Below are 17,244 nucleotides of genomic sequence, written 5' to 3'. Positions count from 1 at the left end.
GTTCCTCCTTCTATGCACCCTCCTACCTTTCTGTGAAAAAAACCTAAAACCAAATACAAACAAAATAAACTTACCAGAAGAAGCAGGATGCCCCCTGACATCAAGTAGAAATGGACACTCCAAGAAATAAGGGAAACTCATTAAACCCATTAAGGACTTTTGCAATTAAGAATTTGTATTACACAGAAGGTGCCCCCACAATGTGATACTATGAGATGCAAAGAAAGGAGAGGTAGGGAGAGGGAGATGCATGTACATGACACTTTAAAACAGACCCAAGGCAACTGGCAGACAGGAGAAAAATCATCAAACCTTTCTGTAAATATTCTGGGCCTGCTAAAGGTATTAGTACAAATCAGTCATACTCCCTTGAATTTAATGGCATATTATTGACAACATCTTAGTGTGAGCCCATCTGCCCCTTTTGCTGTAATTGGACGGCTAAGAAAATAAGGAGTTGTTTACTGATAAAATTAAACAAGAGCCATATTTTCCAGGAAAAGTTATATGGGAAAATGCATGAGCCATTTCCCTGTGAGGCCTAAGTCCAGTCTTTGTTTGGCCAGCAAGTGGCATCTCAGTCCTTGGTCCTGCCAGTGCTTGATGATGTTGTGATATTTTACCACAGGAAAAAGAAAGGCAAATTAGTGCCCCTTCAGAATTTCTGGTATGCACATACATACATGACACTTTTGACAAAATGCTGTACAATCTGCTTTTGGAACATCCCTAGGCTTTGCTAATAAGGCTTTGACGTCAAATGCACCTGCACAGAATTTTCTTCCCTACCACACACTTATGCTTTATATTTCCCTCATTGTTACGATGTGGCAAGAAGATACAGCATCCTCCAGAACTTTGTTTTGTTCCTCCTCCTTCTGAAATTGATATTTTGGAACTTTATTAAAAAGACGGATTTGGTTTTATTTGTTAGCTTTCTAATTTTGACTGACTGGAGTGACTTAATGATCCTGGCACCTGTGTGCATCTCCTGTTATGCTTCAGTGCACTTCAGTGATAGAAGTGCACATTAAAACTCAGTTATTTGGAGTTCCTGCGTCTTCTCTGAGCATGAAATACTACCTGTATTTATGCTCTCCCCTCTCCCACAGAGAGATAAAGAGGCTTAATCTTCTCCTGGGCTCTGCATGATCTTCTTTTATCTCCTTAGCTGTGTTCCATATAATGAAAGTGACATCACAGGGTGGCTTTTTGCCTCTTCCCAAATTACTTTCAAATTAATTAATGTCCTATGTTTAGAATGTTTAGAAGGATTTTAATTTTTACTTGGCAATTTTAGATTGCATACACACTTTTTTATCTTTTTCTTGGGATGTGTATTTTTAGATCCCTGACCTTTTGGATGTATGATTCATGCTGATTTAATTTTTTCCAGCTGGTCCATTTTCACTTAAATTGACACAGATGTTCTGAAACAAGATACTTTTGCCATTAAACCAGTCATTGCACACCTGTGCTCCCAAATTTTTATTGAAAATTAATCAATTTTCTTCTCTATTCTCTATATTTTTCCCAAAATATCTGTAGAAACCTTTCAGAACAAAAACCCAGTATAAAAAAAAGCCCAAGCTTTTTTTACACTAATGTAATGTAATGTAATGTAATGTAATGTACACTAATGCCACCTGTCACAGATCAAGGAGCAATTCCAAATCAGATAATGCTATTCAATTTATCATGCAACTTTTAAGAATCAAGCACATATTTATTAATGCAAGTAACTAGGATTTAATATTTTATGCATATATCAGACCACAAAGAGCTCTGCCAAAAATTATTCTATGTTTCCTTGGATTGTATTCTACACACATGGCTCTTAGATACACTCTCAAAAATATTAGCAAGCATATCCATCAGTAGCTGAGCATTCAAAAAGTAAATATCACAGCACGTGATTTGTCCACTGAGGTGCTGAGCTAAGCTTTCATTAGGTTTCTTTCATATGTAGAATATGGGAGGAAAGAGCATTTCCATGCTTTTACCACTGAGCATGTATCCTTTCTGCACTCTTATTTTGTCATGAGAAAAAAGTCAACCTCCAGCCCTGGTACCTTCCCTGAAATTCTCCTTTTCCCCTCCAAAACCTACAAAGCCACATAGGCTCACTCACAGCCAAATTTGACTCACCCTTAACCTTTGGAGGGGAAATTCCATACGACTTCTGTACTCAGAGAGTCATCTCTTTACTTTTATATTTTTTCCATTAAAAGGAGAATCATGGGGGGGAAAAAAAAGGAAATAAAACTGTCACAGGGCTTTGAAAATAAGGGCCTTGGGAAAAAAACATGGGGTCTCTCAGTTCAAGTACAAAGACACCATCAAACTTCCCAATCATATTACATGCAAAATATTAGGAGGAGACAAAAACAGCTGAGGAAGTTTTTCAACTTTGACTCTCAGTGCCTTTTTAGTGTAATCTGTAGCAAGCAGCAAAATCTATAAAGAAGATTCAAGTGAAATACCAGACATAAAAAGGCACGGGTAATGTTGATATAAACAGATCTTGGAAGCTGGCACTTAAATGTGCTTTAAATATTACTATTTGCAATTCTATTAACAGTATTCTATATACTAGATTTTTTTATGATGTTCTCTCAAGTGAGTGCAATGTTCTTAAAGGTTTTGTGTTTCTCATAAACTGCTCATGTCTGACATGCTTATATTTGCCTATTTCTTATTGTATGTGAACCATAAACCCAACAAGAAGATTAAAGTACAGACACCCGTTGCAGTCATGACATACATTGTGTATCTTTCTGGAGGGCAATGGTATTAAAGACTTTTATTGCAAAGAACTGCAGATGTTGAGCTCATGGGGCTGAGCCTAAATATACAAAGAACTGTTGATAATATTTTTCTAGAAAATGCTTCTAGGAATGTCTAAGGAGCTGGTTAAATAGATCAAAAGTAACCAGTAATCTCAGTACAGAGAAAATAGAAACACATTCTTCTGGGGAGCAGAATCTGCCCATCTTATTTGACTGACCACTCACAAAATATAAACAGTGAGCATTTAATATAAATCTTTTGCTAACAATCTGATTTTTTTTTCTGATTAAAAAAAAAATCAAATACTTTCAAATAATGGCCACACATGTAGAAAACAGAATTGGTTTGTACATACTTATCCACAAAAAAAAAGAACTACATCTGCAAAAATCTGTCAGGCCACATTGCTCTGTCATTCTTGTTCATGTCAATGTTCATTTCTTCCACTGATTTTCTGCTCACATTCATAGGATGAATTTCTGCTCATATTCATAGGATAACCTTCAAAATGAACAGATAATGGAAATGACCCTATTTTTTAGCAGAACAAAAGATTTAGTGGAGCAAAAGGAGTCATCTTTTGTTGCAGCAATAATACTTGCTTCTGTCTTCAACTTTGAGCTCAGTCTACTCTGCATCACAAATGGGCTTAATGCAATTAATGCTATCATATTCATGAAAAATCAAAATGGGTACTATAATGCAATAATTAAGATTAGAAGGTATATAGAAGAATATAGTCCAAACTATATTCAGAAGCTATATAGTCCAAACAGCTGCTCAAAAATGGATCCAGCATCCAAGTTAGGCCAGGTTGACATTATATCAGATTGAAATAGAAAATAGACCACAATCATGATCATCCTTTGATACTTTAAAGTTATATCAATTACTAAACAGTCTTCCAAATACCTTTTAAAACACACAAGAGAGTTTACTTGAATGATTCTTTCAGTTAGCTTTCATCACCCCTGTTAAGATCAATTTACCATTGTCCCTTCTCATAGAGGAGAGATTATATTTAATATCAGTCCCCAGCTGTTAACACTTAAAAACTCCCTAAGTTTGACTGCTGAATGTGTTCAAGAGGACTTCAAGTATAGACAAGGCCAAGCAGTGTAACAAAAGCATTGACTAATACGAGACAAGGCTTAAAAGCTTTGTGTTAACACAAGGGCAATGTCTAGGACTCAGCACTGAGCTTTCAGGCTCCATTTCTTGAAAAATCATAGAGATTTGCCAAAATTTCAGGACTAAAATAAAACTAAAATCTGGGAGTAGGATGAAAATAAAATCAAATGGAAATATTCCCAATGCAAATGTGGCATCCTAATAGTAACAGCCTGACACTGGTATCAACTGGAGGTGTATTTTGTGTATAGCTTATAAGAAAGAACTCTAGAAATTAGGGAATTACAGTAAAACACATCAGCTAATAAAGAAGTGGTGACAGCATTAGCATAAATGACCCAGGATGATTGCTGGTGAAACAGCTAACATGAAAAACTTTCTAATACAGCATTTTAAAGATGATAATACAGAAACCACTTTATATTTGCAGTGATATTCTCAGTTTATATGTATTTTATTAACTGAGAGACTTGATGCTTTGTGAATTGTAAGAGAGATTATTCTGATTTCATCAGTCAGAATCTTTGCCATAAAATCTTAGCTGGAGACTGAATTCTGCTGTGCCAGATCACTCCCAATTAATTAATCAGTAGCCTTACAATTAAGGATTCTAATTAACAGATTAGGCCACAAAGGGATTCCTGCCTTATCAGCCATTGATGCAATTGTTTGCTACACATCGAGGAAAAGGGCTCTGCAGGTTTGCTTCAGGTCCCGAGCACAGATGGACAGGAGGAGGCAACCCAGTTTGACACTGAATGCATTCTCCTCCCTGCAGTGCCTCCGAGGTAGAGTGATAACTACTCCTGGGAGAATTCCAGTGCAGCAGGGGGGCTTTCCTGAAGCAGCTGGAAGGCAGCAATAGTCTTCCCTAGCTGCTGTCAGGCTGGGACAGCAACACTTTACTGATTTCTATTGCTTAATTGCAAATTGATGAAAAGCAGCCTGGGTGACTGGTGTTTGTGATAGCATTTAGCTCTTAGAAGAGGACTTAGGGTAGGATGACAAGCTTCTCCTTCACCTGAAGTTTCAAAGGTTGTTTCACCAGAATGAATGAGACAGCAAAGCTGAGTCATGCATCTTTAACTCTTTAGTGTTAAGAGTAGACAAAATGTTTGCATGTTTATAATGAGCAAAAAAACCCTAACCAACCAACCAAACAAACAAAAAACACACAAAAAACAAGACACCAAAAAACAAAAACCAAAACAACCCAAAACAAACCCCACAAACTAAAAGTACAAGAGTTTCCAGCGGCTGAAAATAAAATATCAGCATTTCTCACAAACGTGGTTTAGTGATTTGAATCTGGGCAAGGATCAGAAATGCTCAGTTAAGGATCTCATTCCCATTACAGCTTTGTCTCACTGCATTCCATGTGAGAAGGTTTAGATGCTATAATTCTTGGATTAAAGCAAAACGAGTAAGGATAGTAACAACAGAGGAAGATAAGTACAGAATTGTCTGTTTTCGGAGCAAGTGAAGGAATTTATGTCTGGAAAAAAATTGATTTCTGTTTCTCATGCTCATTTTTGTGTCTTCCATTTCAATTCTGTTTGTGGTCACATTGAAATAAAAACCCTTGATAACAAAAATTTCAAAACTATTTGAAAAAGAAAGGTATTGAATTTTGTGTCTTGAGTTTTCAGTCCTACTTGGGATCTTTTCCTTCTCTTTTCAACTACTTTGCTATATAGCTGCTGAAATTCAACTATGTATTTTTAACATTGAAATAGTCAAATGAACTTCCAGAGGTAGCGGAGAATTAATGGCAAATGTGCTTACATCACAGTGTATTTAATAATAATTTTAAGGGCTCAACTTTCCCTAGTTTTCTGTGGGTAGTCAGCAAGAAGTGTTTCCATTTTCTTAAATTTACACAGCAACTTGCTCCCTTCATAGTGTAAGTGGACTCGGTGTATACAGCAACACCCAAAAGACTGGTGTGGAGTTGCAGGCCAAGAATCACTCCACACACAGATCATTAGCACAAGAATCCACTGAGGGCTATTAAATATGAATAGAAAACTGTTACTCATAACTCAGGAACCTTCTCAGCAACACACAGCTACAGGATGAGAAAACTGTCCACAGAAATACCACTATGGGCTTGCCATGTTCTTTTGGTGCTGCCACGGGATGTTGAAGTAGACAGACCTTTAATATAGAAATGGATAATCATAACATTTTCTTACCTCAACTGCAATGAATGACACAGACAGTGGTGAAAAGTGTTCAACTAGTGAAATATTAAAATCACAGGAGTACATGGATCACAAGTTATGTCTGTAGTCCCTTGTTATCCACATAAATCCACAATAAAGACCAAAATGGAAAATCAGACCAAGATCCAAAATGAAGTTTTGCAACTATAAATAGAATGGAACTAAACAAACCTTTTATTATTAAAGAGATAGAATATGTGAGATCTCTAAATCCAGACAGTTGTTTTGCCTCTGAGGATGTTTTAAAGAATGATGTATTCCTTCCTTCCAATCCCTGTGTGTATTTCTAAAGAAGGCCATTCTGCAAAGAAATACAAGTTATGAATACACTGTCTTGTGTGACAGGTGGACAGAAAGTCAATTAATAAAAATTCACCTTTAAGATTTGAGAAGCACTATTATGCATGTGTGTATCTGTGTTTCAGTAATGAAAGAGTTGTAAAGTGTGTTCAGGGACTTGATTTTTAAAACAAAATACAAGTTAAAAAACTTGTGAATTTGGAAAGGCAGCAGCATCTAACCAAATGGGTCTGATTAATCCTACAAAGGCATGAGTTCTTTAATCTCTCTGAAGTTCATTTTCTGGGAGAAAAGCCAAGCTTAATAATAAAAAAAGGAAGAACATTGCTGGTTGAAAGACCTAAAACCCTTCATGGAAGAAGAGGGCAACAGTGGAAACACCTGTCTGTAATGGTAAGTGATCTGTTCTTAAACTCACATGATCTGAGTAATACGCTCTGACATCCCGTGGTGTAGGGGCAAATACCTAAATTTGCCAAAAGGCAGTAAGACTTTGGCAGATTTGGACTTTCTAGACCTTGCTGATTAGTAGAAACAGTGTTATTATTTAATACAGGTAAAGTTCTGGTGCATCAGCTGCACCTTGTCATGTGGAGGAAAAGCAGTTCTGGTCCATTATTTCAGTTCAGAACAAAAAACACTGAAGCAATTATGACTTGCATAAACTTGGTTTCTCTGTGGACCCTAGCCAATTACCAGTAAGGTGATAGCAGCGAAAATGTACTTGAATATTCCTTTAATTACAGGTTAGTTGGGAAATTTATTAAATAACTCCTCCATTTTGTTTTATGTGCTAACCAGCTCCAAAAATGTTTGGTTTTATAAGAAAGTATTTTCTAAATCTCTCAGAAAAGTTACTTAGAGGCCTCCTCTAGTAACCAGGCTCTCTGGTCTCTGGGGGTAACTTGGGAGACACTCTGTTGCCACAGCTAATGAAAAAAGGAATGTTTCCCTAGCCCCTGGCTATGTTTTTATAGCAATTGTAAACTTAAGTGGTCCTTTTCATGTGCAGGACCAAGATTTTACAATTTAGTTTCTTTCTCAATCTGATTACCATCTCTAACTTAGAAAAGCATTAGGCTGTGTTCAAAGACTTTATCCCAGATGCTGACAGAATGTCTACCTAGGCAATTACTAAAAAAATTAAGGACAGCAGGGTCCATGTAATTTAGACTTGATTATCCTCAGCCTAAGACAGCCAAAACCTGCAGCCTTTGAACTGCATGTATATTCCACCAGTCCTCCTTAACAGGCTGTACATTTCATCACCACCTCCTTATAACTTTAGAGATCGTGAACATCACAAGAACCTTTTGCACATCATTGTATCTTTTCTCACACCATGAAAAGACAGGAAAAAGAATCTGGATATCTGAAACCTGGTTTCGAAATACACATCTCAACCCTTCAAAAATATATTCTAGCTTGGCTAATCTTTCTAATTGAGAGATGCTAAGTAATAAAGGATGTGGGAGAAAAATTAAATTAAAAGGGACTTAAGTACTAAATCTAACACACTTGGATGATTCCCAAAGGAACATATTACGTTTTTTGTCCCATGTGAAAGGAAGTCAAAGTTAATTATAGAACACAGCACTGGGCAAGCAAATAAATCAAGCTTTGCACTGCTGAATTCTCACATCTGCAAATTAACAGCTTTGGGTCTGTAAGTGTAGACTCTTCTGTTACAACTAAATTATATCAAATGTAATAGTTGTTTATCTTAGGATAAGAAGATGCAATAATAATAATAATAAAAAAATCAATTTCACAAGAATTCATAGCCAAGGGAGTAAATCACCACCCACAGAAGTGTGTATTAGAATGAGAGCAGTAGCTCAATATGTAACACTGCAAATGTCCACTCCCAGTATCTGTGCAAAACCAGCGCATACAGCACGATACAGCAGCATAGCAGTGCTGCAAGTATAATTTCTGTTACAGAGGCTGGTGTATGCATTGTATCCTGTATCTTATATCTGTAAATGTGATGGGCATTTGATAACCTATAGACATAGGAATCTTACAAAAAATAATATACAACTATTCACATGATTATGTGTGTGTGTGTGTGTGTGTGTGTATGAGACAGCAAAAGAAAGGCAGAGGGAAAAACATGCAAATAATCTTCCGAAGAGAAACTTCTCCAGAAGATAACACTAAAATTTCCATGACCAGAAAGAAGCGATGACAAAAGCCTACAGACCCAATGCACACCCAAGAACCTTTGCATAGAAGTGGTTCAGTCACTTCCACATGTGCAAGCCAGGCTGATTGAACATTCACTCTGAAAGATTAGTTTCAACAATCACAGTGATCAGTAGCTTGTACGGTTCATCCACCTGGAAAAATGGGTGTCACACCAATTTTTTTTTCTGCTGGCCAGCAGTAAGCATGTTTAGGCAGAAATGAAAAAACCCACTACAACAACAAAGAAACATCCAATCTCTGTGGAGAGTGTTTCTGAGGCTAAGTACTGTATTATACAGTTTACATTTAAATGTTCATTACAGATCTCTGGTGCAAGTTTCATTTTCTCTTATTTAAAATGCAGGTACTATTTACTTGCTGCTACTTCACTTGGGGGTTTGTAAAAATCACTCATTAATGGCAACACTTTGAACAAGTGAAATCCTCTATAATGACACCAGCACTATTAGTATGGGGAGAGAAAGGCACCACCTGAAAATAAAATCGGGACCAGTTTTTCTTTCCCCACTTTGAAGACTGGGAGCTCACATCTAATTTGCACTCTGTTTTATTGTTTAGCTTTGTTTCTGTCTACTTGACTATTATCTCTCCAGATCAAGTAGGGTAGCAGCATAACTTTCAGGGAGGATTCTCATTACAAGGCATTGCAAGATTATTCCAGCTTTATTCAAACTAATGCATTTAGCCCAAATTCGAAAAAAAAAAAAAACCACAACCACCCCATTCTTGCACTTGCAATCGTACTCAGGAGCTTTACTCCATTGATTTGGGAAGTACCTTTCTGGATTTAAGTACCTTTCTGGATTTTTCTTTTTCCTATGTGTTTCATTTGACTACAGCACAGAGTAGCTTTCTCTAGACAGCCAGCTTCTCTTTTAGCAGAGGTCAGCTGTAAATACATATGTAGTGTTATCAACAGGATTTGTACAACACACAGGGAAGTCTCCGCAGCCCAGATTCCATCAGTGTTTTTACCCGTATTAGGTAAGATTAAAGCCAGCTATGATAGCATGCAGAGGAGGTGCTGAATTGTGCAAGGGCATCGCTTGACTCCTTTGTGGAGGCTCACTTAGCACCTTTCTGTTTCACTTAACAACTTCACTGTGCTAAATCTAGACCTGGCTAAAACCATTCATTACACAGCACTAAGGCACAGATAAAAGACAGCAGCTCAATGCCAGGAGAGTGTTCTCACTGGGATAATGCAGCAGTAAAGAATCAGAAAAACCCTCAGCATTGCTCCTTCACAAATCATTACAGTCCTGCTGCTAATACAAGTGGTGCAGAATTAGGCCACCAGTGAACATTTCGAGTGAATAGCACACTGTGAGTATCCACCGAATATCTTGAACATATAGGAAAGCCACTGCCTGCTTTGGCACTGAATCCAGTTTGCTTAAGCATGTATAATGGACACTGTATTGCTGGAGATTTTTCCCTTTTTTTTTTTTTTTTTCCTTCTTCTCCGATGAGCTGAATGCTACCTGGATTGCATCACAAAGATGACAAAAACCAGGATTTTATAAAAGGGCATTCTTTCAGTAGCAGGTCACACAAATTAGAACAAGAAGAATATAAGCTGGTTTTGTATATTCCCATTGATTTCCAAGGATCCCTTTGTAATTTCAAGGAGAAAATGAGAAACAAAACTAAGAAGGTAATCCTAGAGAAAATCCCACTAGATCAATACTAGGTACTCCTGTGCAGTAAGCCATCAGCATCTGTCAGTGGGAAGTGAACTGTGCTTCTTATTATCAGTGGCTGAGCTGCATGCAGAAATTATCTGCTTCCTTAGATGATCTGGATATCCAGTTGATATATTTAACGTGAATTATGAGGTAAATAGCTGTCTGTTTGAAAAAAAAAAAAAACAGAAGAAAAAAAGAGGCAACAATCACATCTAAGAAAGACACTGCACAATCCATTTATCAATTTGCTGTAATGTAAATGGGTCTCACATCATTAGCAAAAAGAGTTTTTATGAAACATTTCAACTTTGAAACACTGCATAAAAAGATCAGCATGTGATCACTCTCTTATCTGGTTTCCATTATTCATCTGCACATTAAAAAAATGTTTTGATACAAGACAAAATGCAGTTCCCAGCTGTATTTTGTCATGAAATGGCTTTCATAGCTCACAGCTCTATTATCAGGAAAATATTCTCAGCAGCTGGGTAAATACATTTTGCTTTGTTGATGCTGACTGTTAATTTTGCATCTAAAGCTTGCCAATGTTATAGAACTATAAAGCTTCAGAAAATGCCATTGATGGGAAGTGCAGTTGCTGTGCTATGGATAACTCATAGACTTTAGACGAAAAGGATCATGCTGGTTCCTCTCATGAAGCATTCCTGTCTTCAACATAGACAGTCAGTGACCAAGAAGACAGGTAGGCCCTCAGGTGCTCAGGTAGATTTTGTCGTATAAACACGTGTGCACACACACATGGGCTGCTTCTGAGGTTACAAGCAATTTTTAAACACCTTGATTTAAATAGTAAGTTTTAACTTCAGGAAAGGGTTGCCCAGAGAAGTTGTGGATGCCCCATGCTCAGAAGTGTTCAAGGATGGGTGGGATGGGGCTTTGAGTTGCCTGGTCTAGTGGAAGACGTCCTTGCCCACAGACAGGGTGATGGAACGAGATGATCTTCCACGTCCCTTCCAATCCAAACCATTCTGGGATTCTGCATCAGCCACTGTCCCTTTGAAGTTTCAAGCATTGGTACTACGAAAGAAATTAAACACGTGATGAAAATTCATGTTACAAATGATCTTCCAGAATCGGTTTTAAAATAAAAATTTCAAGTATTAAATTTTTTCTGCAGTGCTTCAGTGGCTGGGTTTGTACCTAGAAATATCTGCATGCACCTCAGACATTTAGAACATATCGCAATGGCACGAGGTATTGGTGGCAAGGGATACCAGCACTATGGCTGAGTTTAGTTCAGGAATGGAAACAGCACAGCTGTTAGTGTGATCCTACAGCCCTGAAGCGGAACAGCTCTCCTTCCCACTTCCCCAAACAGCCTGCGTGGACCTATGTAACTGAAAACAATTTCACACTATGTGTGCACAAAATGTACTTAAGAGGAAGCACCATTCCTGAAGAGTACAGTCATAAATACTCTGACACAAAAGCTCAGTTACTCCTTTTCACCGCTCTGCACTGTCTCCTCCTCACCATGTCCAGCCCAGCTGCTTTCTGCTCTAGGATGATGCCTCTTTCTCTCTGACTCCCTCCTGCACTACACAAGAGTTCCTCTTGACACTCAGAACCTCTCTCACCCTTCTCATGTTTCTGGTAGGCCCATTAGCTTTTGTTTAGGGTTTTCCTCTGACAAAACAGGCTGAAGTGCCCTGGCACAGAGAACCAGTCTTAGGGTAGCTTTAGATAATCCCCTAAACTGGCAACTAATCAATTAGAAAAGAAATAGGAAATGGAAAGAAAGATCACACAAAGCCCAGATTCGGGTTGATGACATTTGCTGTTACACTGAAGCCAAGTCATCTCAGCAGCTGCAAAATTTCAAGCAGGGGCTATAAACTAAGTCACAAGACGGAAGGAAGGAAACATGGAGAACAAGAAAAGATGAACTGTTAAGCTTCCTTTGCAAATACAGAGTTTGCTTTAATGTTCCAGATTACTAACTTGGATTATTTGTTTCCAAGTGCTGGGATTAATCAACGCTTTCCATTCGCAAGTCTGAGTGAAATGTTCTTTCCATAGCCCTTGCAGAGATCACATAAGAGTACACAGAAATATTAATAATGGGAAAGTCAATATAATCTTTAATCCACAATAAAAATATCCTAATGTACCATGGTCTCTATAGGAACTGCACAAAATCTGGAGCTTGTATTTCGCAGGTTTCTCTGGTGTTACCAGTGTGGAGCTCAATCTGCAGCCCTGGCCCTGAGCAGTGGACACCTTGGATGGCCTAGAAAGGGCGAAAGGGTATGTAAGTGTGCTCCCTTCCCACCACTCTCTTTAAAGGAGCACCTGAGTACAGTGAATCTGAAGATAAGGAAACCAGGGCTCCCATCTATGAGATAATAGTGACCTACCCATTTATGAGCTAAAGAAAAAGCAGAAAATGCCCAACTAGATGCCACACTTGTCTATATATTTTTTCAGGTGTGGGCCTGAAGTTATAGCTTTTTTTGCTATGTTATCTTAGAATTTTACCTTGTCTCCAGTGTAAGCTGAAAAGAAAATGCTCTCCAACAGCTGTTTTACTAAAAAAAGAGAACCACAAAGGACAGCTGTTAGCAAATGCCTGAACCTTTTATCAAGCACTGAAATACCTCTGATGCTCTTGAGATTCTTTTGCTGTCCTCTGCCTCACTGCCTCTAATGGGTACAAGTCATCATGTGATGTCTGAATTTTCTTCACTGGTTAAGAGTATAAGTTAGGGCAAAACAGGCATGATAGAAATCCTCCACAGTTACACCACCACAGAATTTTTGCATGCCTTTTTGTCAGTAGCACAGCTTCTGAGTCTTCTCTCTACATATACAAAATGGGAATAATAATTCTGTCTCAGCAGTCTAACAGGGAAAGCTGATAACTCCCTTCAAGACAAGGAAGTGCTGAGATATGGAAGGTGTACTGATACACAAATCAATACATTCAAAAGATATAAAAAGATAATATCTTACATGATCAGTTATAAACCTAAAAAGATTAAGTGATCCATTCAGTGTGTTTCCAAAGGGCCTTTATTTTGCTACACTGGAGTAAAGCAATAATTAATCTTTACTTGCTGAAGCTACTTGCACTGTAAAGCTCTATCTTCACTAGGATAATGGTGGAAAAAGACCCAGCAGCTTTATTCTCCTTTAAATCTTCCTGTCATGGTGCAACTAGAATAGCTCCAAAAATTAAAAAGAGACAAGGGAGGAATATAGATGTAAAGAGCAGAAGAAGCCATTTTTATTGTCAATGAGAATTAGGCAGCCAATCTTTCTAACCACAAAGCAATTTAACTTGGCCTTTTACTGGATCCATTTTCTCTGATTAATTTTTATGATGTCAGACTTTTCTTCCCTTGGGGCTGGAAGTTTGCAGGACATTATGCAAGTCTTTAACTCAAAGTCCTGTCTCTGGCTCTCTGATGATCCTTCAGGTGCCAGCAGCTTGGAGCCCTGACATTTCTCAAAAGTGCAGGTGATAATCTGACAAGCATGGTTCCTCTCTCTGTGAAATGTGACACAGCATTAAAGTGAGTTACTGCTCAGCACTTAACAGCTGTTGGCTTCTCCTGACAGTATTAATACAACATTAGACATAGAGACATTTCAAGAGTGAGAGATATTTTTGAGCAATTGCAGGTCTGCAAGGTTTCTCTCAAAGGTGTTTGTTTAACTGGAGCTCACAGCTGCAAGACTTAAAAAGAATGTATCCATATACAAGCAACAGCAGTAGCTTGAGTCATTTGCACACAAAATGATTCCACTTGACGTGAAAAGGTTTGCATTTTCTGACTCCCCTTACAGGAAGTCTAATCTGCTGCCACCAACACAAACAAGCTTTGTCTGTTTGAAAAGTTCATTGCCTTGTTACTATGACCAACCACAACACCGAGACAGCTGTATCATTCCTCTGTGTTCCAATGCTTTTCCTTAGAATCACATCAAGTACTATTTACAAAAAAAGACCGCTTAAAAAAATAAAGCCTAAAATAACTTTAAAAAGTCAAGGATTTTTTTTTCTACATCTACCTCCATCTGCTACTTCTAAGTCTAATGCTCAGGAATAAATTAACCAGTCCAGAACACATGTATTCACAAACTGCCATGTAAGTGATGTAGTTGCAAAATTATTCATCCTAAAGTCATTTAGTAAATTTTTTTCTCCATTTTTGCAGTCTGTTCCTTCAATGTCTATGTTTTTGTATGTATTAATTTTATCCAATTCAACTTTCCTGGCTGAATGCCTGAGAACAACAATCTACTAAGTCAAGGTTGCATACCTTCTTACCCTGACAGCATCTTCTCTATCTACTTACAAGTCAGGTCAAGATGTAAAAGTGAGAGGTTGAATTTGATGACAATGGGCATTTCCATCTGATGCTCAAAGTTGATTATATTTCTGGTTTTATTTCAAGACAAGCAGAAGAAGAACAGTATATTTTGGCAAACAGGCATAGCCCTGCAAAACATGGCACATTGTAATAGACTATTTCATCTGAACTGGGAGGAAAATACAAGAATAATAATTTGTAATATTTGTACTTGTCTGTGATGGTGACTCCTAGATAGAAGGGCTCTTTGTTGTTTAGAATTGAAGCTTCTTGTTACTCTGCTAAAAAAATACATGTGCACTGGGAGGAAAATACAAGAATAATAATTTGTAATATTTGTACTTAAGATTGTCTGTGATGGTGACCCCTAGATAGAAGGGCTCTTCATTGTTTAGAATTGAAGGTACTTGTTACTTTGCTAAAAAAATACATGTGGAAGGGCCAACAGCCAGATGCACTTATAGATGACATGTAATTCCCACTGGTGTCAAGAACAGGAATAGTCAATTATGAGCTGAGACGCTGGCAACCAACACAAAAATCACGTTCTACAGGAATGTACACCAACTCAGAGATTTTGTCATGGCATTAAATTTCCTTTCAAGTGTAACTTTTGACTTTGGGAAGGAAAACCTAAGCAAGCAGAACAACATTTCCCTCCAGTAAGGGGTTTTATATATTTTGACTTGATCTATGTGTCATGTCTTCAGAAGGAATCCCAAAACCCGTCTTACAAACTCTAGACATATTGACAAAATAAACCACTTAAGGAAGTTGTTTATATGCATATAAGCTAGCCATCCAAAAATCTCATCATACTTGACTGCTTTCTGAATTTAACATCATTCCTGCAGATGGTAATCACATTGCATCGTGATGCTTGTTTTAAAAAGTGTTTTTTTCTAAGGCTCTGGGCACGGTGGAGACTCAAACACATTTGGTCAGGGGAATAAAATGTTACCTCTAAGTTTATTTTATCCAAATTAATATAATTGCTGGGATCATTTACAGCCTTATTCTCTATACTCCATATCTAATCAACAGAAAAAGTTTTACAGTTTACATTTGTGACATATTAGTTACTAATTAAAAACCAGATGTTAATGCTCATTTTCATACCATAAAATCTTCTGGTTTTTGTCCTCAATAAACCTCTGTATTTGGGGTTTTTGGTTTTTGGTTGGTCAGGGCTTGTGTTTTGTTTGTTTGTGGGTTTTTATTGTTTTTGTTATTGTGCATGGGGTTTTTTAAGTAAGTCTCTTATACCCAGAGCACTAGATTCATATTTAGGCTTAAGGCCCATCCACCTCAGTGGGTCTCAATGGGATTTTTGCCTCAGGTATGACTAGAAGATGCAGACCTGATGTTCATGTGTTTTGACAAAAACATCTTCACACATTTTGAGTTCTTCAGTGCTGACAGTATTGATATTTTTTTCCTGCATCCAACCAACTCAGTGCATTGAATATTTAATAATACAGGTGATATGAGGACTCGTTGTCTGACTCATGTAAATAACACAGTAATTTAAACCAAATCTTCCTTTTCTACAGTGTATGCAATGCTAAATTAATATACTCTCTCTCAAAAAATCCCATAAACATTGCCAGTAATATAAAAGAAACTAGAATAAACTGGACATTTGGGGAAAAAGAACCAATTGTTCAATTGTAGAATATTTTGCTGCCACCTTTTGGAATTTAATAAAATGTGCATCTCAGTAGTTTGTAACAGGGATATATAATTTAGCCCTCAACAGCAATCACTAACTTCATTAGAGAAAGAATATATGCATTTCTTCTTTCTTCCTTTTAAAAACTATGTTGAGTTTCACCTTTCACCTTCACAGAGAGATGGAACAGCACAGATTCAAATTTAACATTTTCACATGTGAAGAACACATAGCAAAAAAATGTGTGCATCAAGCATAACTCTCAACAAATGCCATGATCAGTCAGCAGATCAAGCATTATTTAGCCATAAATATAGGTAAACAAAGAAAGCAGCTGCTTACAGATGATACGTAAATATCAATTAATCACTGGCAAATAATCGTTAGTTTAAATCCAAGGTTACTTGTTAGAACTCAGGGCCTCTTTCCCCCAGGTGCATTGTGACCTTTGCAAAACTGCATTGCTTTTAAAATATAATTCTATATAAATAAACAAGAGGAAAACAAGTCCTAAGGCTCTGGGCTCTGTCCCACATATCCACTCCCTGTTACTGTCAGAGAGATTTTCTTCTGCACAACTTACAAAAATGCAATGCATTTTGGGGAACGTTAATATAAATAAATGTAACACCAGTGTAGAGAGCATGTCAGAAGTTCTTTGTTATCACTAAGACAACTGGAGCACTAGTCTTATTTTAGAAAGGTGAGATCAGAAGCATTTTCAACAGGAAGAAGAACAGAAATGCCTGTACCTGTAAATAGTCCTGAAGAGGACAGCTTTCCTTTGATGCATGGGATTGGTGTTCCCAGAGCACCCCTGGATTCAGGTGCCTTCATCGTGGCCCACACAGGGGACAGATTAATGACCTCCAGGACACCAGATGACCTCT

This window comes from Onychostruthus taczanowskii, unplaced genomic scaffold (assembly GCF_017590055.1).
Source record: "Onychostruthus taczanowskii isolate IOZ18803 unplaced genomic scaffold, ASM1759005v1 scaffold12, whole genome shotgun sequence".
Taxonomy (NCBI): domain Eukaryota; kingdom Metazoa; phylum Chordata; class Aves; order Passeriformes; family Passeridae; genus Onychostruthus; species Onychostruthus taczanowskii.
This window is presented reverse-complemented; position numbering follows the sequence as displayed.